The following is a 23,966-nucleotide window of genomic DNA, read 5'->3' on the forward strand; positions in this document are numbered from 1 at the left end:
AAGCAAATGCTCTATGCATAACTCTTTCATGGCAAATGAGCCAAAGGTGGGCAGCGGAAACGCCATAAGGACGCCCTCATAGCCTCCCTGATAAAGTGCGACATCCCCACTGACACCTGGGAGTCCCTGGCCGAAGACCACCCTAAGTGGAGAAAGTGCATCCGAGAGGGCGCTGAGCTCTTCAAATCTCAACGCCGAGAACGTGAAGAGGTCAAGCGCAGGCAGCAGAAGGAGTGTGCAGCAAACCAGTCCCACCCAACCCTTCCCTCGATGAATGTCTGTCCCACCTGTGACAGGCTCTGTGGCTCTCATATTGGACTGTTCAGCCACCAAGAACTCACTTCAGGAGTGGAAGCAAGTCTTCCTCGATCCCGATGATGATGATGATGGGTAGCACAAACAAAATCGCAGCACAACACGCATGGCTCTGTGACACTAATCATTTGGCTCATTTTAGAGCAGGCTGAGAAATAGGCAAAAAGTGTCCTGCCTGAAAAAGGTGGGGGTCTACTTAACATATGCAGATCTGGATCCTACTCCTGACCCTAGTGCAATTTTGGGGGTTTCCACTAGCAGAGCTCAGTGAAGGAAGGAAACTTCAGAGGTGCATTTGGGACACTGCACTCAGTGGAAGTGAATATACAAGCTACTTAACCAGATCTCCCATCATGATTCGCACCCGGCCCTGCATGCTGCACCCACACGCCTCCACACCCCCACTGCCCCCCCCCCCCCCCCGCCGCTATTACCTGCCCCTCCTTCAATGTGCCTCTGTTGGTTCAGCTCCATGGAGGAGGTGACGGATTTCCTACTCCGCTCCCCACCTCTCCACCCCCCACCTCGATTGGCGAACTGCCAGTCCATGTTGGAAATATACGGCCTATCAAATTAAAATGAGGCCTGACCATGGAAGCTGTTTGGGTCTCTTGCCAGTTACATTGGGTGAACATTCCGATCACTATTGCTCCAACCGCCCAATGTCTGCCTGCAATGAAAATTAAAAGTAAACGTGACTCATGGACTGATTTCGAATCATTTTTATTTCAGTAGTTAAAAGGCATTCAGCTAACATAAACCACTTCTGTCAGACACAGAGCGTTCCTTTTAGGATGTAATTGGCAGTGGTGAGGAGCACAGGTGGGTCGATGTCTGAGAACTACTACCTCATAGCATCATTACAATTCTAAGATCAAACTCCCAGCTTGCCATAATTGGTAGAGACCACAGATGTTGGCTGAAACCAGAGGAATCGTAAGGGGATGAATGTTCTGCACACCACAGTTTGAAGTACAGCAGATATTGGATATCCAAGGTAACTAAAAAATCACTATCCACTAACATAGCACTTAAAAGGGAGATAAACTGTTCTTTTCCTGAAGGGACCTAGGGCAGACCCACAGTATAGTAGAAACCTGAGTCCTAATGAGAAATATTAAAATGTATGAAGCTGCTGTTAGATGGCTGGTCTTATTCTTCCAACGTAGCTCATGAACACATTTTTTTTGTTGTTTATTCTCAAGTGGTTCTTACCAGTCAGGAGGTCCCATTTATTATCTCCTCTACAGAGCATGTATTAGGTGCTATTTTCAGAGATAATCTTGGTTTGTCCTCACAAAGAATTCAAAGTTATTTTAAAAAAGACAGTTTCTTGACTCTCTTCTTAAACAGATGTGTCGGTTTTATTAAATTGGAGTATCAGTGTGGCATTGTAATGTGCACATTTCCTTTTTCAGACTTTTGTGATGTCGTGACGTGCAGGAGTGAAAAATGTCACCATATTGTAAGAGTGGTGTAATTAATATAAAAGCTCGACTACTCTTTGACCCGGAATCAGCAGGCGGGCACCTCGACTAAGTAAGAACACGAACTTTATTCAAGCCGGCAGAGGAAGCATCTCACTTCTCAGACCTCTGAGAACGGATCTTCGACATGGAATACATTTCATGCACGTTTATACTGTTTTACCCGACAAGTACATAATTACTGTTGATTAGTTTCCCATCGTGCATATGCATCATGCTCAACTACCATTGGTTGTTACCTATAATGCGTTGCAGCTGTCTTTGTACAATTTCTGTTTTTACAAAGGTTATCTAATCAAAGGGGTTTCCAATTTCGCACGGCCTCCGTGCTTGTTAATGTGGTTTAAAACTTAACAATGTCCAATGTATTACAAGACCTCTCAGTACATTACCATTTATATCGGTGCTTTAAAAAGGTTAAAACATAACATTGTCCAAGGAGTCACAAAACCTCTCAGTACATTACTATTTTCATTCTATGGTTATTTATTTTCTCTATATTCAATTTTATTCTAACACATATGATATAGAAAAAGTGCAATGACATGGTTCAAAGGAAAAACTGCCAATGCTCGAGATTGAGAAAAAGCAGAAAATAGTTCGGAATACATAGCAAGTCCATCAACATCTGTAAAGAAGCCTAAGTTAATATCTCAGATTAAAGTGCATTATGCTTCAAAACGATGGGTTGTCTGTACTGTCCTGCATTTTCTACTTTTATATTTATTGCAATTCAATTAGGCCTGTCAGATTAGAAATGTCTTACAAGCTCAGGTGTGTATTTCTGGTACCTGAACTGCAAGTGATGGAAAAGTGACAAAGTGCAGTATTACTGAACCAATGTTAGCTGTAGCTAACTCCTAAATTCAGTTCAGAAAGAAACCTTTGGATGCATTACAACTCATCATCATCATAGGCAGTCCCTCGAAATCGAGGAAGACTTGCTTCTACTCTTAAAGTGAGTTCTTAGGCGACTGTACAGTCCAATACAGGAATTACAGCCTCTGTCACAGGTGGGACAGACAGTGGTTGAAGGAAAGGGTGGGTGGAGAGTCTGGTTTGCCGCACGCTCCTTCCGCTGCCTGCGCTTGCTTTCTGCATGATCTTGGCGATGAGACTCGAGGTGCTCAGCGCCCTCCCGGATGCTCTTCCCCCACTTAGGCCGGTCTTTGGTCAGGGACTCCCAGGTGTCAGTGGGGATGTTGCATTTTATCAAGGAGGCTTTGAGGGTGTCCTTGAAACATTTCCTCTGCCCACCTGGGGCTCGCTTACCATTTAGGAGTTCAAAATAGAATGCTTGCTTTGGGAGTCTTATGTTAGGCATGCAAACAATGTGGCCCGCCCAATGGAGTTGGTCGAGTGTGGTCAGTGCTTCGATGCTGGGGATGTTGGCCTGATCGAGGACACTAACATTGGTGTGTCTGTCCTCCCAGGGGATTTGCAGGATCTTGCGGAGGCATCGTTGGTGGTATTTCTCCAGCTATTTGAGGTGTCTACTGTATATGGTCCATGTCTCTGAGCCATACTCGTGAGAGTGAAGGTGTTTTACTGCAATTACATAGGGCCCTGGTGAGACCGCACCTGGAGTATTGTGTACAGTTTTGGTCTCCTAACCTAAGGAAGGATATACTTGCCATAGAGGGAATGCAACAAAGGTTCACCAGACTGATGCCTGGGATGGGCGATTGTCCTATGATGAGAGATTGAGTAGACTAGGTCTATATTCTCTAGAGTTTAGAAGAATGAGAGGTGATCTCATTAAAACATACAAAATTCTTACTGGGCTTGACAGGGTAAGTGCAGGGAGAATGTTTCCCCTGGTTGGGGAGGCTAGAACCAGGGGTCAGTTTCAGAATAACAGATCGGCCATTTAGAACTGAGATGAGAAATTTCTTCACTCAGAGGGTAATGAATCTTTGGAATTCGCTGCCCCAGAGGCTGTGGAAGCTCAGTCGTTGAGTAGATTCAAGACAGAGATCACTAGATTTTTGGATATTAAGGAAATAAGGGATATGAGGATAGTGCAGGAAAGTGGAGTTGAGGTCGAAGATCAGCCATAACCTTACTGAATAGTGAAGCAGGCTCCTGCTCCTATTTCTTATGTTCTTATGATGCTCAGACATCCAAATTTGAAAGGTTGTGTGGAAAAATTCAGTCATGCCATGCTAATAGCAGGTTCAATGTCAGCAGTTGTAGTCAATGTCAGTAGTCCTTAGATTAACATAATGATGTATAATTGCTCGTGATGCAAAGTTCACCTTTGAGCAGAATTCTGTGTTACTACTCTTCAGCTCTGCCTGCTGCAGTGCAGATATGATGTATCCCAGTAACTCAACTGATGGCCTTGCCATCAATGGCAACATATCCCTTAGGAACTTGGGTCTAGAAATTCGTAAATGCCATAAAAGCTGCAGGTACCACTTCGGTCAGGTGTTAACGGCCGCCGAAAATGGTGGCGTTGGTAGGTCCGAAGAATTGGTGCTGGGGACTAATTAACATTAGCCCAGTGCTAAACTCACTGTGCAATGCCATCGTCGTGGCGTTCGCCTCAGCAGGAGGCCCCATTATAGCATGGCTGTCGCATCATTGCAGCAGAAACAGCCTGCTCTGAAAGAAAATAAAAATAATTTTAAAATAGGTGGTTTTTGGATCTTTCAGCTCAAATGCCTTGTTAAAAAAAAAATCAACTTGAAAAGGAATTCCCAAATGGGAGTCATCAGCACCTAAAGCTGAATTCCCTTCCGCACCTAAAAAAATGGGAAAGGTGGTTGAGCACGAACACAAATGGCTCAGCAAGCCTGTGAAGGGGCACCCAGGATCTCGTACACAGCACTCCAGCTTTGTGCAGGGTATCAGCAGGCCCTCCAGAAAGAACGATGTGGGACCACATCAGTGAGGCCATGACCGTTGCCCCTATGATCTGGCCCAAAGAAGCTTCATGACCTCAGACAAGTGGTCAAGGTCAGTGAATGTATCTTCAAAAGCCATCTCCTACCAACTGCACCACTAGCCTCACATACTTCTCAATGCATGACTCCCTCCCACAAATCACTCACCTACCAACAATCTGTACCAAACATGAGGCACACCTCCTATTCTTAGCTTCACCTCACTCCTTTGGAGGAGACAGTGCTGGCCATTCTTGGCACCATGGCCTGTGGCAGGGTTGAAAGGATACAGATGCTTGCACCCTCATACATTATCCTCCTTCTCGCATGCACTCTAAAGAAGAAGAAAAACAAACACCGTCACTCAATTTCACACTCCCAGCCACCAACTCCTCAAGATCGACCAGCAAGGCCATTTTCAAAGTCCCCCACTGAAAGTCAGCAGCCTTCTGGAATTTTTTGAGGATGTTTCCAGTAGAGTGGACAAGGGAGAACCAGTTGATGTGGTATATTTGGACTTTCAGAAGGCTTTCGACAAGGTCCCACACAAGAGATTAATGTGCAAAGTTAAAGCACATGGGATTGGGGGTAGTGTGCTGACGTGGATTGAGAACTGGTTGTCAGACAGGAAGCAAAGAGTAGGAGTAAATGGAGACTTTTCAGAATGGCAGGCAGTGACTAGTGGGGTACCGCAAGGTTCTGTGCTGGGGCCCCAGCTGTTTACACTGTATATTAATGATTTAGACGAGGGGATTAAATGTAGTATCTCCAAATTTGCGGATGACACTAAGTTGGGTGACAGTGTGAGCTGCGAGGAGGATGCTATGAGGCTGCAGAGCGACTTGGATAGGTTAGGTGAGTGGGCAAATGCATGGCAGATGAAGTATAATGTGGATAAATGTGAGGTTATCCACTTTGGTGGTAAAAACAGAGAGACAGACTATTATCTGAATGGTGACAGATTAGGAAAAGGGGAGGTGCAACGAGACCTGGGTGTCATGGTACATCAGTCATTGAAGGTTGGCATGCAGGTGCAGCAGGCGGTTAAGAAAGCAAATGGCATGTTGGCCTTCATAGTGAGGGGATTTGAGTACAGGGGCAGGGAGGTGTTGCTACAGTTGTACAGGGCCTTGGTGAGGCCACACCTGGAGTATTGTGTACAGTTTTGGTCTCCTAACTTGAGGAAGGACATTCTTGCTATTGAGAGAGTGCAGCGAAGGTTCACCAGACTGATTCCCGGGATGGCGGGACTGACCTATCAAGAAAGACTGGATCAACTGGGCTTGTATTCACTGCAGTTCAGAAGAATGAGAGGGGACCTCATAGAAACGTTTAAAATTCTGACGGGGTTAGACAGGTTAGATGCAGAAAGAATGTTCCCAATGTTGGGGAAGTCCAGAACCAGGGGACACAGTCTAAGGATAAGGGGTAAGCCATTTAGGACCGAGATGAGGAGGAATTTCTTCACCCAGAGAGTGGTGAGCCTGTGGAATTCTCTACCACAGAAAGTTGTTGAGGCCAATTCACTAAATATATTCAAAAAGGAGCTAGATGGAGTCCTTACTACTAGGGGAATCAAGGGGTATGGTGAGAAAGCAGGAATGGGGTACTGAAGTTGCATGTTCAGCCATGAACTCATTGAATGGCGGTGCAGGCTAGAAGGGCCGAATGGCCTACTCCTGCACCTATTTTCTATGTTTCTATGTTTCCACCAGCCATGCTGCAGCTAATGGGGTAACACTGTGTGAGATCAGTAGGATGCAAAGGCACACATAGACAGTCACTAAGTGAATGCATATAGGTAATGAGTTGATTTCTTGATGTCATATTAGATAGATGGATGTATAAAGTTGGATTGGAAATTATGCATTTTGGTGGCTTTTATTTCAGCAAGATGATGCTGTGATGGTCAGTAACAGAGGGAGGTAAGGTGTGCAACAAATATTGAAAGGGGAATTGGGGTTGTGGTGACTGGTACCCCAGGCGGACGATTCCATTCCAGATATCCCGATCTGAAAGAATTTGTCTGGGTTGCAACCTTCCTTCTGCTTCTTCCTCTTCTGCTTCCTCCTCTCCTGCATCTTCCGCTTCTCTCTGCGAGCGGATGCTGTAAATCTGAAATAAAAGCATAAAATGCTGGAAATACTCAGCAGGTCAGGCAACATCTTGATCTGAGACGTGAACTTTGTTTCTCTCTCCACGGATTCTGCTTAACCTGCTGAGTATTTGCAGCATTTTCTGTTTTCCCAGAGGCCCTCCTTTACTATCTGAGGCCTTGCAAGCATCCAGCAGCACTCTCTGCACTGCCTGCATACTTGAAAAACTTTTAATATGTATTGCATCAAGCCACTACAGTTTGAACCGCCCTTATCCGGAACCCCCGGGACCTGGCCTGTTGTGGATAAGGGACTTTTCCGGACGAGGGGTGGTCACGTTAAATTGGATGATACAGGTACTGAGCAAGGGGATATCAGGGCTGGCTGGCTTGGGGTTGGTAGTGCGACAGAGAGATCATGGGAAGGAGCTGTGGATCGCGGGGTCAGGCCAGTGATTGCAGGAGTCAGCAGCGAGGAAGAACTTCAATTTGTTCAATTTGTTCATGTCAGAGTTCTGTGCATGCGCCACCTGGTGGCCAGGAATGGTTCTGGACGAGGGTTGGTTCCGGATAAGGGAGTTCTGGATAAGGGAGGTTCAACCTGTACATCAATAACATTTTAAAAATCCAGTCCAAATGATTAATTGTAAACTTACCTGAAAGATATGTGTGTCCCTTTAAGAGCCGCTGTCAGCGTCACTGAATGCTGGCAGGTTTAGGATGCATCGCTGAACTCAGCACTAAGGTAAAAGTTCACAGAGGTGTCATCAATTCGGCGGGCAGGCGTCACCCTCTCTTCCTTTACATCTCCAGGGCAAGCGCTGATATTAGCAACGCTAAGACTTACCCTCACCTTAGTCCTGCGCCAGAGAAGGGCGCGAAAGTGGCAGCTGCCAATTTTTGCCAGGACGGGTGGCAGTAAGCAGCCCAATTTCTAGGCCATAGGAACATTCAGCTTCTCCAGCCTGCTCCTCCATTAAATTAGATCATGGGCTCTCTATACCTCAACTCCAGTTACTGGCCTTAACTCTATTTCCCTTGATACCCTTAACTAACAAAATCTATTGATCACAGTCTTGAAAGCTCCAATTGTCCCAGTATCCACAGCCTTTTGGCGGAGGGAAATTAAGATTTCTACTACCCTTTGTGTGAAAAAGTGCTTCCTGATTTTCCTCCTAAATGGCCTAGCTTTAATTTTAAAATTACATCCCATTGCATAGGCACTCACGTAGTTTATTTATAACATAGTTTATTCACAACGCTCAGAGCACTTTCTGGGGTTTCCTACATTCCAATTTCCATTCTCCTAATTTCCATAGTTGTTAAACATTCGTGTTTTGTGTAGACCGCTGCACGCACTGGGGCTGAGGCAACCGCTAGATTTAATGCAGTTACTTTGGTAACAGTGTGGCGAGGCCCCCCCCCACAAGCATGGCTGAGACAGGTTGCAATTCTGGGATTGATGGTGGGCCTGCGGGAACTACGCAACATGCTCTGCTCATCAGGCAGTGAGAGCAGTGGGAATTGGTTTTTTGTGAAGGTGCACTCGCACCATAGGCAATGAGGGGAGCCCGAGAGTCTCGCCATGGGCAGCAGGAAAGGGTCTTCCCACAAAGTGGAATCAGTTTTGTCATTATTGGAGTACCCCCTTTGACACAGATAGGTCCTGTCAAAGGCAAAATAGCGACTAGCAAATCTTTCACATGGTGGGTGATGATCTTTACCTTACCGTTCACTATGTATGCAAAGGGCCAGCTTTAGATTAAGGGACACATCGAAGGGAGAGGTGATACATTTGAAACATTGATCTCGAACTCACATCACACTTTCTCCAGCCAAGACAGACATGATTCTGTTGGAGGCAGAAGCTGCGCTCCTAGATTTGTTGGATAGCAAAGATTGAAAACAAAAAGAGTAAAAGTTATAATTAGTGATTTGGTTTTCAGTAAAGAGTATGTGGGCTGGATTTTCCTGTATTATGGTGGGCCAATAAGAATAGAATTGATAGTACAGTTTGTCCTCAATATATGTGGTAATATCATTTGAAAAACTGAGATCTTTAAAGCAACCTGCAAATTATATATTCTATACCAGTATCAATGTGTTGAAAACTTTTAAAAAAATCATCTAGCAAAGTTAATTGTGGAAGTTTGTTTCTCTCTGTTTGAATTACAGACATCATTCGGTTATTAGCCCAGAAATTCCTGCCTCCCGGGTCCATACGGAGTGTGTACGGACCCGGAAAGGCATCGCAAAACCGGTTTTCAGCGCACACTGCACATGTGCTGAAAAATGGCTTTTCTGATCTGTCAAGCTGGAGCTTGACAGATCCTCCTTATCGCGGGAGCAAGGACATTTGAATGGGCAAGATGGCGGTATTTACCCATATCTTGCCCAACAAATGTCCTGAAAATTCTTGAGCCTGATAAAAGCAGACGCTAAAACATTTTTAAATAAAATTATAAAAACACATTTTATTGTTAAAAAAACCCTCCCCACTACGGTAAGTTTATTTTAAAGCATAATTAAAAAAATGTTTTAAAAAATTGGAAAATATATATTTTTTTATAATACATAAATAAATTTAATTTAAATTAATAAAAATATGTGGTGTATTTTTCAAATGTTTTTATTTATGTTTGAGGTGTTTTGGGGGGGTGTTCTCATTCATAATAATGGGAACTCCAGCTTATGGAATTCCCATTATTATGAATGAGAACATACTTTACCTTGATTGGTTGCCCAGAGCCATGTGACTGCAGCTCAAGACCTGCGTACGTCCTGACGTGCACATGCTGCGACGTGCAGTCAGTGGTGGCCTCAGGATCGGGAACTCGCGTGGGCGCAGCAGCTTCAGGTAAGTGCGCTTCTTTTTTAAGTTTTTCCCTTGATCACCCGCGGGAAGCAGCCGACCGGAATTTCTGGGCCATTAAATTCATGTTGCTAAGACATTTTTGTTTGCATATAACGTCATTGACCAAAAATGATTACATTGCTTGTAGTCAGGATCTAAATATGATACATAATAATGCTAACTAAGAATGAGATTTTGACCATTCTGCATATGTATGAAGTTTTCAGGATACATAGAAATCCAATTTAATAAAAATGCTTTTAAGCTAGTTCAGTCACTTTGAAGCAGTGGCCTTGGTTTTATTCAAAGCCTGCTTTTCAATTATATGTTTTTTTGAGTTGTCAGCTTATTTGGGCCTTTTATTGAAATTGTTTGTCAGCTTTTTTTGAAGCTGTCAGCTTTTGCAGTTTCTCCACTGTCCCATGTGCTGCTTTTTTTTCTGTTTCAGATCACTTTATGCACCGTTCCATCTTTCTGCTGCTGTAATACTAGCTCTAATTGGCATTAATAATGCTTTTTCTGTAAAAAGTCAAGCGTTAGAAATTTAGGCATCAACTCTCTAATTGCTTCATCATGAGCAAGAACATCATTAATGCAGATTTCGTATGTTAACATGCATTAAGCTTGTTTACATGCAAGATCAGTTTTGAGAGTTTGGATGAAAGTTTACGCCCACTTCAATAAACAATAATGCAGAAAATGAACATGCCTTAAACACACAATGCAAATTAACCACTGAGGTAAAATTTCCAATGCAAGTTTTAACAAAAAGCTACTTATGTTAGTAACAGAGAGTGATATATTTTCATTACAACATCAGATTATCAGCAGGAAGTATATCTTATGATTTCATAACTAAGTAAGAGGGAATGACATTCTTAGTTTAGCAACAAGGATAACTTATTGTGACTCTGATATAGACCAATTGGCACATTTACAGGCCCGATTAGAGATTAGCAACAGCCCAGGTTGTTGATAGGTTTTGCCTTTGTTCTGGGGCAGAGTGAATGTGATATTTAAGCTAAGCACACTGAACTTGGCTGTTTTGTTCAGATAAAGCTACTGGTGTGCTTCAACTGGCAGCTTTTAAATTTCTTGCAAAATAGCAGATTACACAATTGAAGAAAAACGTATCTGACTTTAGTGTCATGATTTCAGTGGTCTCAACAAAAGTGGCACCAATGGACTGAAGTTCATAATAATAGCATTATTGTGTGGGGCATTGTGTGTGTGTGGGGCATTGTGTGTGTGTGTGTGTATGGGGGTCATTGTGTGTATGGGGCATTGTGTGTGTGGGGCATTGTGGGGGTTTGTGGCAATGTGTGTGTGGGGCACTGTGTGTGTGGGGCATTGTGGGGGTTTGTGGCAATGTGTGTGTGGGGCACTGTGTATGGGGGGCACTGTGTATGTGTGGCATTGTGTGTGTGTGGCAATGTGTATGTGGGACACTGTGTGTGTGTGTCTGTGGCATTGTGTGTGTGTGGCATTGTGTGTGTGTGGCATTGTATGTGTGGGGTATTGTGCGTGTGTGGCATTGTGTGTGTGGGGCATTGTGTGTGTGTGGCATTGTGTGTGTGTGGCATTGTATGTGTGGGGTATTGTGTGTGTGTGGCATTGTGTGTGTGGGGCATTGTGTGTGTGGGGCACTGTGTCTATGGGGGACATTGTGTCCACAATACCCCACACACACAATGCCCCCCTGTAGGGTGTTTGTTTTTCACTCTACTCTGATTCTTAGACCTTGGAACTTAGAGTGGGAAACGACAACATGTGGCACAAAATTTAGGCTTAACCCAGCATCAGTTTTATTACACAACAAAAAACAACTAAAACTACAGGACTAGACTTCTGAGAGAAACTGACTTAAGACATACAATCACTACCCCTGGTTGTAGCTATTGTAGGTTCGTGGTCGTTGATTCCATGACCGGTTGGTTCTTCTTCTGTCCATTCTCTGCAGAGCTGTTCCCATTCCTGTCCTTCTGTCTCTCTGTCTTTTTGTGTTTCTGTGTTCGTATATTTATATCCACAGTATGAATACGTTTCCCGCTGGGCTGGGGTCCGATTAATGTGTCTGGATTGAAGTGGTGATTTGTTTAACTGGCTGTGGTGATGAGTTTGAATGGCTACTAATTTGCACATGGAGTCAACAGTGCAAAAGATAACTCCTTATCCTTAATGCCCTGTTATCCAAAAATGTGCATTTCGTAGGGTCCTTTGTACTCCTGGTTTCTTGCAGACTTGTAGTCTCTGGGTGAACTATTTTACCCCCTGCGGCCAATCAACTCCGGGGCTCCTCTGATAGATTGTATCAACCTCTTTGTCTGTATGCATAACCAAGTTTAGTCCTTGAGCACAGAGATTATTCTTAATGGGTGATGAGTCACCACTTGCCCCAGGCTGGCACCTTTTCCCCTCCCAGGTAGTCTAAAGATATTACTTTAAAACAGTTTGTTCGTGGCCTCTTCCTGTGCCTTGTTCCAAGAAAATCGGTGTACCCTTACACTCCGCACACACACAATGTCCCACACACAATGCCCCACACACAAGGCCCTCCACACACAATTCCCCCCACACACATTGCCCCACACAAACATTGCCCCACACACACTGCCCCACACATACATTGCTCCACACACACAGTGCCCCACACAAACATTGCCCCACACACAAGGCCCTCCACACATACATTGCCCCACACACACAGTGCCCCACACAAACATTGCCCCACACACACATTGCCCCACACACACAGTGCCCCACACAAACAATGTCCCACACACATATTGTCCCACACACACAGTGCCCCACACACATTGCCCCACACACACAATGCCCCACACACATTGCCCCACACACACAATGCCCCACACACACATTGCCCCACACACACAGTGCCCCACACACATTGCCCCACACACAGTGCCCCACACACATTGCCCCACACACACAATGCCCCACACACACAATGCTCCACACAAACAATGTCCCACACACACATTGCCCCACACACATTGCCCCACACACACAATGCCACACACACACAGTGCCCCACACACATTGCCCCACACACACATTGCCCCACACACATTGCCCCACACACACAATGTCCCACACACACATTGCCCCACACAAACATTGCCCCACGCACATTGCCCCACACACACAATGCCCACACACACATTGCCCCACACACACATTGCCCCACACAAACATTGCCCCCCACACACAATGCCCCACACACAATGCCCCACACACACAATGTCCCACATACACAATGGGCAAGACTTTCCACTTTGATCGTTATTGCCCAAAAATGGGCGATATTTCCGGCCTCAGTATCTTTGTATTTTTCAGGATCACTGGAATATCGGCCATTTTAAAGACCGCTAATTTCGGATTTATATTTTGAGCGATAGCCTTAGCGATGTGAAATGGGCCTCGGCGATGTGAAATGGGCCTTAGTGATGTATTCAGTCGTGCAAGGCTGGCGTCCATAGCAACAGCTGTTCTGCGCATGCACGTTTTTTTTTAGCAAACTAGTTTTCCCGCGATTCGGGAGTTCAGGAATCATTACAGTCAAAGAGAGGGAGAGAAGGAGAGAGAAAGAAGAGCAGTGATCAGAGTTGGAGTGCTGTAATTTGAGTATTGTGTTGGATAGTTGGTAATTGGAGTGTTTATTCTTAAATCTTGGAGCTATGTCGTCCGATGCAAGTGTCCACAAGGGGGAGCTGTCAGGGAGAAGGAGGGCTAAGGCGTTTTCAGACGAAGCTAATAAAACTCTCATAAATAAGGTCGAACGGCGGGGACAGTTAACCCAGGGTCGGTGTGGGAAACCTCCTCCCCGCACCTACCAAAAAATATGGGGCGATATCGCAGCGATTGTATCCTCAGTGGCTCATGATATGTGTAAGGTAGACCAGTGCCAGGAAGAGGTGGAACAGCCTGGTTGCTTCGGCAAGAGTAAGTATAAAATTATTAAATTTTAAATTGTAATGATCCACTGAATTAATTAGAATGTAAATCTGCCGGATTGTAATTAAGCTGGGTAATCTTGGGTAGCTTCCCTGCTAAGATTTGGACTGGGATTGGAACCTGTGCCCTTTAAGTCTAATTTTGCTGAGATGCCTTACATTTAATCAACAGTATTAATTATTATTATTACAAGAAATGACTGGAAACAGACAGACTGCAAACATTTGGCATTTTGTACCACGTTAGTTTAGAAGGAGAATTTTTGTGTGCTGTGAGGAAGTCTTTAACTTGAGCAGCGTCTCCTTTTTGGTTACATTGGTGGATGGGGCATGACTGAGCACTGAGGGGTCCGATCACCTTTACCCCGACTGTGTCAGTCTCTCCGGCTGCTGTCAGTCACACAGCCTGGACTGGAGGAGAACTGCCCTGGCTAACTGTCTGCCCTGAGACACTTTGGGACATTAGTTCCGGCCACACGGAGGTCTCCGAGCATAGCCCATGGACACATTACAGTCCTGTCATTGCTGAGCTCACCAGTGGTCCTGATTCCCCCCACTGGGGGACCTCCATCGATTCAAATAAATTGCGTACCGTGGATGGGGCCTTTCCTGGAGATTATACGCGAGGTATTTGATGTCAAGCATTAGTTTCTAAACACGATCTTATTAAATATTTTCTCTGAACATAGATGTTATAACCATGCATCCATTGTGGATACAAACCATATTAGCATTCAACATTAAGAATAGAATGTGGGGTGACTAATTGTGGATTACAATATCTGTTGTGTTTCCGTAATAGTACCTAGTCAGTTAGCTTATGCCATGCTCTTGTCACATTTGCCGAGGAAGATATCTAAGAATCATGCGGAGCAGTGGCAGACTGGAGGAGGCCCTGCTGAGCTCCACCCGATCACTGATTTGGAAGAATGTGCCGCAGCACTAGTGGGCACCCACAGCCGTTTTGCCTCCCGTGATGATGCAGATCCCATTGTTGTGCCACGTGAGTAATGTGTAAAGCAGTGGTAAACCAATGGTACTTCAAAGTAATTTAATGGCATTTCATTATATGTGTTATATCTTTCGATGCTCTGATAATGATTCCACGCGGTAATGTATTGCACTTGAACTGTAATGACCTTAGTCCATTTAATATAACTCCAGATTGAGGATCACACATGGTGGCCTGCCTTTTATACTAGGCCTGGCCCACCTGTACAGGTAATCTACAAGTCTCCCACTGCAGTGACCATACAGCTGGTGTACAGTTTCTCATAGTAGTGCCCTCTGGTGGGACGTCATATGTAATAATACAGGCAGTAACATGTCTAGATACATGACATCACTCTCCCCAAGTCCTTAGTGCAAATTGCCTTCATGCATTGACTGTGCTCTGGGTTCAGCTCTATCTGGTTGACCCTTGGAGGGTCGTTTCCATCTTGGGTGAGTAGGTAGTGTTTCATTGGCAGTAGAGGTGCTGGTGGTTTCTGTTTGTGAGTCCATGACCACTCCATTCTCTCCCCCCTCAACATATAGATTATGCCGGTGGCTAGTTACATTCATATATATTCAAGTCCAGAAAAAAAAATTTGCATTTTCATCATTACATTTGTGGTACAGTTGTGAGGCAAGTACATTTGACTGGTGAAATACATTCTTGATACATACTTGGAATCAGTACTGGTGTCAGCACCGGTGCATAAGGACAAGCTGGTACCAGAACTGCTGGATGGTGCCCAGGTAATCTGGTGGCAGCGCGGTGCCCAGTGCTGGCAGTGGGAACCCGGTTGGCTCAAGTTGCCTGCTCTCGGGGCCTTTGCCGTTGCTCCTAGCGTCGGGCAGATTCACAGATGCCTGTGACCTCCCTGTCCTGTCCTTGCGCCCCGGGTCAGTGCTGCTCCCTGAGAAGCAGTCGTCTGGCAGTGCACATGGAACTGCTGACTCGCTTGCCTGGGCGTTATTTGGTTTGGGATCCTGGCTGGTCCTGGTCCCATTTTGGAGAACCGTTGCGGGTGACCCTTTGTTCCCGGGTGTAGCCTTGGTGGCGATAGGGTCTGGAGGCTGCACCTTAGCATGGTTTGCTCTTTCAGGCTCGTGGTGGTTGGTGCCCTCAGGTGCCGGAAAGGTGGAGCCGATCAGGGGCAGGGTATCGATACCGGTGCCGTTGCCCTCCTGAGATCGCTTGCTCTGCAGCTTGTCTATATTGGCTACTTGTGGCCACACTCCGTGGTGCATCACTCTGGTCCCAGGAACACAGGCTATAACGTTGGGTAGCCCACTGGATCTGTGCGCTCCCGATGGGTGTTTGCCCGCTACATAATCAGAATACAGTTGAAATCCTACATCGCACAATGTTTCATTACTCATTGTGGATAAACTGTATCTCTGATCGTAATCGCACGACTTTTCTTTGCTTATTACGTGTATAAAACTCTGATCATCAATTACAAGCTTTACATTTAACTCACAGTTGCTATTACATTGATTGAGACTGTGGAACTGTCCCTTTAAGTGTGGTGGGTTGCCGGCCTCCTTTAAGAGAGCCTTGCTATCTTTACCCCAATCCTCTTCTTCGCTTGGTACCACGTGTTGCTCCATCAGCGCTGCACCTCGTGGTCTGGCCGCCGCCATCTTTTTCTTCAGCGCTTCACCTCGTGGTTTGGGTGCCATCTTTCTTCCATCCATGATGTCGACTGCTGTGATCCTCTTCTCCCCGGTTCTACCACCTAAGCTGGGAAGTCGCCTCTGGATCTGACTTTCTTCCTCCGGAGTCCTGCCACTTGCAGCCTGGAAGGTGTGTTTGGGTCGTCTCAGCTGGATCATCTCCACGCAGTCATGCTGAACAGTCTGTGCCTTGGGTGCTGTGCTGGTCTGCTCTCTGGTGCCGGATCCAACCTCTGGTGGAGGCTTGCTTAGCCTCTGAAACGGGGGACGTCGATCGCTGGAGGGATGAAATCTTCCCAGCTCCAATGGATCTTCTTCATCCACCTTCTTCCGAGTAGCATTGGTCCATCACCTGCAACAATCCACAATGGTAACTTGTGCACCGCACCATCATGGAGTCATTATAGGCAGTCCCTCGAACCGAGGATGACTTGCTTCCATGTCAAAAAGTTCACAGGTGTTTCAATGATGGACCTAAAATTCCAGGTCCGAACTAAATCTTGAAGGGTGGAAAATGCCTGTGCTTGGATTTTTTTTAATGTGTGGCGACCATTGCACACCAGCCACCACACGGGCTTGACAGAGCTAGGTCTTGGTCCAGTAGCAAGGATTAACCAGGATGACAGGAGACCTGCTCTGCTGCACAGACCCAGTGCGCACACATATCACAGTGTAGGCTGGCCCGTGCTGCCCCTGGACCCTCGCCTCTTCTGGATCCCGAACTCGCGCCACTCCTGGGCCCCAATTACGTCCCTCTACAGTCTCTCGCCACTCCTTCACCCCAACCTCACCGCTCCTGCTGTACCTGTCCACGCTCCAATCACCGACCTGGACCTTGGTGACGTCCCTTTCCACTGCCGTTGCTCTCCTGCTCCAGCATGTGCTGCTCCCTGGAGTGGTTTGGCGCCAGGCTGCTCCTTCCACTCCCCGGCCTGCTCCGATGGTGCTCGCAGGCCGGGAGCTGCACAGACAGCTGGGCTAGGCTCATGGAGTACCTTTACATCCGCACTACCAACGACTGGGATAAGTTCATCGGTGTAGGTGCGCAGCTTTGCCTGAACCGGGACCAACTTGGGTCGTTCAGCTTGATTGTCCCACAGCCTCTCAAAGGCTTCTTGATTCATTACTGACTGGCTTGCCCCTGTGTCCACTTTCATGAAGACTGGAACGCCGTTTATCTCTACTTCCATCCTCAATGGGGAACATTCTGTGGTGCAGGTAAACATGCCATATGCCTCATCGTGGGGCTGAGTTGCCTCTCTGACTATCGCTTCATAATCCGTGCTGGATTCATGGCCCTCTGCAGACTCTTCATCAACAGTCATATTTCTCTTACACATTCGCTGGAGGTGGCCCTTTGTGCTGCAGCCTTTACACACATAGTCCTTAAAATGGCACTGGTGAGCCCTGTGATTCCCTCCACAACGCCAGCATGGTGCTACTCGATTAGCCCCCCTCGGCGGACTCTGAGTTAAGGGACTCAGGGGCCTGTTTACTCTCCCCTGAGGAGATTCACGTTCTACAGTCCAGCCTCTAAAAGGCACCATTCTGTGTACAGTACTTGCCGGGTTTGAGTCCTGAGGATGAGTCATCTGCCTAGAGCCTCAGGTCGAGGTCATAAATGCCTGGCTCACAGAGATAGCCTTCTGCTATGTGACTATGGTATCCGCAGATAGTAGTCTGTGTTCGGGAGGGCATCAAACAGGAAATTAGGGGTGCATGCAATAAAGGTGCAGCAGTTATAATGGGTGACTTTAATATGCACATAGATTGGGCTAACCAAACTGGAAGCAATACGGTGGAGGAGGATTTCCTGGAGTGCATAAGGGATGGTTTTTTAGACCAATATGTCGAGGAACCAACTAGGGGGGAGGCCATCTTAGACTGGGTGTTATGTAATGAGAGAGGATTAATTAGCAATCTCGTTGTGCGAGGCCCCTTGGGGAAGAGTGACCATAATATGGTGGAATTCTGCATTAGGATGGAGAATGAAACAGTTAATTCAGAGACCATGGTCCAGAACTTAAATGAGGCTAACTTTGAAGGTATGAGGCGTGAATTGGCTGGGATGGATTGGCGAATGATACTTAAGGGGTTGACTGTCGATGGGCAATGGCAGACATTTAGAGACCGCATGGATGAACTACAACAATTGTACATTCCTGTCTGGCATAAAAATAAAAAAGGGAAGGTGGCTCAACCGTGGCTATCAAGGGAAATCAGGGATAGTATTAAAGCCAAGGAAGTGGCATACAAATTGGCCAGAAATAGCAGTGAACCTGGGGACTGGGAGAAATTTAGAACTCAGCAGAGGAGGACAAAGGGTTTGATTAGGGCAGGGAAAATGGAGTATGAGAAGAAGCTTGCAGGGAACATTAAGACAGATTGCAAAACTTTTTATAGATATGTAAAGAGAAAAAGGTTAGTAAAGACAAACGTAGGTCCCCTGCAGTCAGAATCAGGGGAAGTCATAACGGGGAACAAAGAAATGGCGGACCAATTGAACAAGTACTTTGGTTCGGTATTCACGAAGGAGGACACAAACAACCTTCCGGTTATAAAAGGGGTCGGGAGTTCTAGTAAGGAGCAGGAACTGAGGGAAATCTTTATTAGCCGGGAAATTGTGTTGGGGAAATTGATGGGATTGAAGGCTGATAAATCCCCAGGGCCTGATGGACTGCATCCCAGAGTACTTAAGGAGGTGGCCTTGGAAATAGTGGATGCATTGACAGTCATTTTCCAACATTCCATTGACTCTGGATCAGTTCCTATGGAGTGGAGGGTAGCCAATGTAACCCCACTTTTTAAAAAAGGAGGGAGAGAGAAAACAGGGAATTATACACCGGTCAGCCTGACATCGGTAGTGGGTAAAATGATGGAATCAATTATTAAGGATGTCATAGCAGTGCATTTGGAAAGAGGTGACATGATAGGTCCAAGTCAGCATGGATTTGTGAAAGGGAAATCATGCTTGACAAATCTTCTGGAATTTTTTGAGGATGTTTCCAGTAGAGTGGACAAGGGAGAGCCAGTTGATGTGGTATATTTGGACTTTCAGAAGGCGTTCGACAAGGTCCCACACAAGAGATTGATGTGCAAAGTTAGAGCACATGGGATTGGGGGTAGTGTGCGGACATGGATTGAGAACTGGTTGTCAGACAGGAAGCAAAGAGTAGGAGTAAATGGGTACTTTTCAGAATGGCAGGCAGTGACTAGTGGGGTACCGCAAGGTTCTGTGCTGGGGCCCCAGCTGTTTACATTGTACATTAATGATTTAGATGAGGGGATTAAATGTAGTATCTCCAAATTTGCGGATGACACTAAGTTGGGTGGCAGTGTGAGCTGCGAGGAGGATGCTGTGAGGCTGCAGAGCGACTTGGATAGGTTAGGTGAGTGGGCAAATGCATGGCAGATGAAGTATAATGTGGATAAATGTGAGGTTATCCACTTTGGTGGTAAAAACAGAGAGACAGACTATTATCTGAATGGTGACAGATTAGGAAAAGGGGAGGTGCAAAGAGACCTGGGTGTCGTGGTACATCAGTCATTGAAGGTTGGCATGCAGGTGCAGCAGGCGGTTAAGAAAGCAAATGGCATGTTGGCCTTCATAGCAAGGGGATTTGAGTACAGGGGCAGGGAGGTGTTGCTACAGTTGTACAGGGCATTGGTGAGGCCACACCTGGAGTATTGTGTACAGTTTTGGTCTCCTAACCTGAGGAAGGACATTCTTGCTATTGAGGGAGTGCAGCGAAGGTTCACCAGATTGATTCCCGGGATGGCGGGACTGACCTATCAAGAAAGATTGGATCAACTGGGCTTGTATTCACTGGAGTTCAGAAGAATGAGAGGGGACCTCATAGAAACATTTAAAATTCTGACGGGGTTAGACAGGTTAGATGAAGGAAGAATGTTCCCAATGTTGGGGAAGTCCAGAACCAGAGGTCACAGTCTAAGGATAAGGGGTAAGCCATTTAGGACCGAGATGCGGAGGAACTTCTTCACCCAGAGAGTGGTGAACCTGTGGAATTCTCTACCACAGAAAGTTGTTGAGGCCAATTCACTAAATATATTCAAAAAGGAGTTAGATGAGGTCCTTACTACTAGGGGGATCAAGGGGTATGGCGAGAAAGCAGGAATGGGGTACTGAAGTTGAATGTTCAGCCATGAACTCATTGAATGGCGGTGCAGGCTAGAAGGGCCGAATGGCCTACTCCTGCACCTATTTTCTATGTTTCTATTTTCTAAGAAGGCCCTCATGGCTAATTCCAATGACAAAGATATCCCACAGCGCTTCGGTGAGATGGTCATCGTAATCACACGGTGCTGCCAGCCTCCTGAGGTCTGCAGCATATTTCGCGATTTCCTGGCCTTCAAGCCGTCGATGTGTATAAAACCGGTGTCTGGCTGTGAGGATGATCTCTTTGGGCTTGAGTTGTTCTTGGATCAGCGTTACAAGCTCCTCGTATATCTTGGTCGTTGTCTTCATTGGTGCCAGCAAGTCCCTGACAAGAGCATAGATGGTGGGCCCACAACTGGTTGGCAGGATAGCTCTGTGCTTATCAGCCAGTGTGGCCGGATTGTCGCCTGCCAGTTCGTTTGCTGTGAAGAAATGGTTGAGCCTCTCCACAAAGGCGGCCCAATCATCACCATCGGTGAACTGCTGCAACTTATCAAGGTTAGCCATTTTTGCAAGGAAGTCCGTAGCCTTGTCGCCAATTGTTATATCTTTGGATGCTCTGATAATGACTCCACGAGGCAATGTATTGCACTTGAACTGTAGTGACCTTAGTCCATTTAATATAACTCCAGAGTGAGGATCACACATGGTGGACTGCCTTTTATACTAGGCCTGGCCCACCTGTACAGGTAACCTACAAGTCGCTCACAGCAGTGCCCTCTTAGTGACCATACAGCTGGTGTACAAGTTTCCCATAGTAGTGCCCTCTGGTGGCACATCATAAGTAATAGTACAGGCAGTAAACATGTCTAGATACATGACAATATGAATGATGTAATGTTATGCATGCAGCTTCTGTACTCTCAGGTTAATCATATGTAACATCTTTCGTTCACATTTATTGCAGTTTTGCTTTTTGTACATATGCAAGCGCAGCGCAAACATTCTCACGTCTACCCTTCTCTTCTAATAACCTGAATTATGTTTTGCAGCTACCCAGACACCCGAGGTGCAAAGGGTGGCCCCTGCACCAACACCTGTATCGCTGCAAGTGGTTATCACCACGTGTGCAGAAGACGAAACAACCGAGAAGGAGGAAGATGAGCAGCTGTCATCTGTGATACCTGTGGCCACGTCTTCATCCACAGACGAAGTAGCGGGGACAAACGGCTTGTAGCAGGCCACTCCAAGGCGTCCAGTGCCCACGCCGACTCCATGGAGGTTCAGTCAGCGAGGTAGGCACGGGCTGCGACGGGCAGATCCAAACAAGCACTATGGGTTAGATTTTCCATTATTTTGGCATACATAACGCCCACTTAACATCCATTTTAACGCTGAAATGAAGTGTAATGTCCCTATACCGCCCATTTAGCCACAAAATAGAAACTGATGCCCATTTTTCGGACTCTTATCGCCGAGTATTACTTTCATCATGTACGTAACGCCGGGAAAAAAAAATACCGCCCGCCTACTTTTTTGGGGCGGAATCATCAGAATGGACGAAACCAACACCCATAATATCGGCCAGCGTTACTTTCAGCATGTAATTAACACCGAGATTCAATAATACCAACCGGCCACCTTTTTTTGTCGTAAAGATCACATTTGCCAAAACTAACGCCCAGTATATCGCCCAGTGTCACTTTCACCACCTTGCACACATCTCGCCCACAATATCACTCACCCAAAACACCTCTCTGAAAAAGTTGAACTGTTCTGAACTAATCACAGCAGTGTGGACGCCATTTTTCAAATCGCAGGTCACCTCATTGAAAAAGCTGCTTCAACTTCGGAGAAGTTTGGATTGACTCTGGAGTTCTTCTCAGGTGATGTGACCATCTGAACAGACATCTTTTCAGACTGTGGATGATTGGGTTTTACTGTAGGTGTCTTTTAGTGTGGAAATTTATTGCTTGTGAACAATCGGCATTATACTTTTATTGGAATGGGGCCAGCCATTTCTCAGCCTGCATCGATTACTACGCAGATGCTGCAGAGTGCAAATGGCACAACATCTAATGCATAGTATTATGTGCTCAATGTAAGACATGCCAGATTGAGGAGGAGGTCCAGACCATACACACCCTGCACTTACAGAGAGAAGTGGTCTTACCTCGACTTATCTGAGAACACCTGCCTTCGAACACTGCGCTTCCACAAAGTGGTTATCAGTGAGATATGCCAGCTCATCAGGGCAGATCTGCAGCCTGCCAGCGCCTTCAGGACATCACTGTCTGTCGAGGTCAAGGTCACCGTGGCACTTTCGTTTTATGCGTCCAGTTCCTTTCAGGCCTCCGCGGTCGACATTTCCCCTCTGTCTCATCATGCCACACATTGCTGCATTGGACAAGTCACAGAAACCCTGTACGTGTGTAGGATGGACTTTATCAGCTTCCCTATGACCACGGAGGCTCAAACTGACAGGGCTGGAGCATTCTACCGCATTGCTAACTTCCCCAAGATGCAGGGAGCAATACAGCGTACTCACATCGCCATGCGAGCACCTTCTCAGGACCCAGAGGTTTTTTGCAACAGAAAAGGAGTTCACTCCCTGAAGATCCAACTAGTTGTCGATCACAACCAGATAATTATGGCAGTGAACGCCAAATGTCCGGCAGCTTCGATGAGGCTCACATTCTGCATGAGAGTGCTGTATCTGACATGTTTACCAGTCAGCCACAAGGTCAATGCTGGATGCTTGGTGACAACCGATATGGCCTAGCCACCTGGCTGATGACCCTCCTGCGTGACACCCACACCGAGACTGAGAAGCGATACAACAAGAGCCACAGAACCTCACGCAATGTGGTCCAGAAAACAATTAGTGTGCTTAAGCAGCACTTTGGATGTCTGGAGCACTCAGGAGGGGAGCTACAATACAATCCTGAGCAAATAGCTCAATTCGTGGTCGTGTGCTCCGTGTGATAGTCCACCTCAGGAGAAAGGAGAAGAGGAGGATGAGGCGCTGGATGCTGACCTCGGGCCAGACAATCAGGCTGACTATGCAACCATGCCCACGCCCCCCTCCACACCGCAGGAAAGGGTCTGTGGCGGCTGCATAACTGCAAGATTCTTACGTCAAGAGCTCATAAATTAGTGATTTGCCTGAAAAAACATTGCTGTTATTGACAAAGCTGACACACTGCTGTCTGTGTGCAGCTCAGACATCAATGGTGGGCATCATCTTGTTGCCAGTTAGAGTTTAAGTTGATTCAAGTTAAGTTTAATTATACCCTTTCATGTTAAGGAATCACCAGTGTAACGGTCCAGCTATCTGAGACAATGCGCAACAAGGTTATGTTGAATAAAAAACATTTATTACGACCATTGGTCTGAAATCATAAGTATTATGGGCAAAAACACCCCATCCCCATCCCACTTTTTCGACCATTGACATCAATTAAATGGTCAACATGTCCAGCAACACAAAACACAAATGTGTTCCTCTCCTCCCCCTCCTCCCATACATTACAACAAATTGCATACACCGAGATGGAGATATAACAAAGTCA

Source organism: Pristiophorus japonicus, chromosome 1, assembly GCF_044704955.1.
Source record: "Pristiophorus japonicus isolate sPriJap1 chromosome 1, sPriJap1.hap1, whole genome shotgun sequence".
Lineage (NCBI taxonomy): Eukaryota > Metazoa > Chordata > Chondrichthyes > Pristiophoridae > Pristiophorus > Pristiophorus japonicus.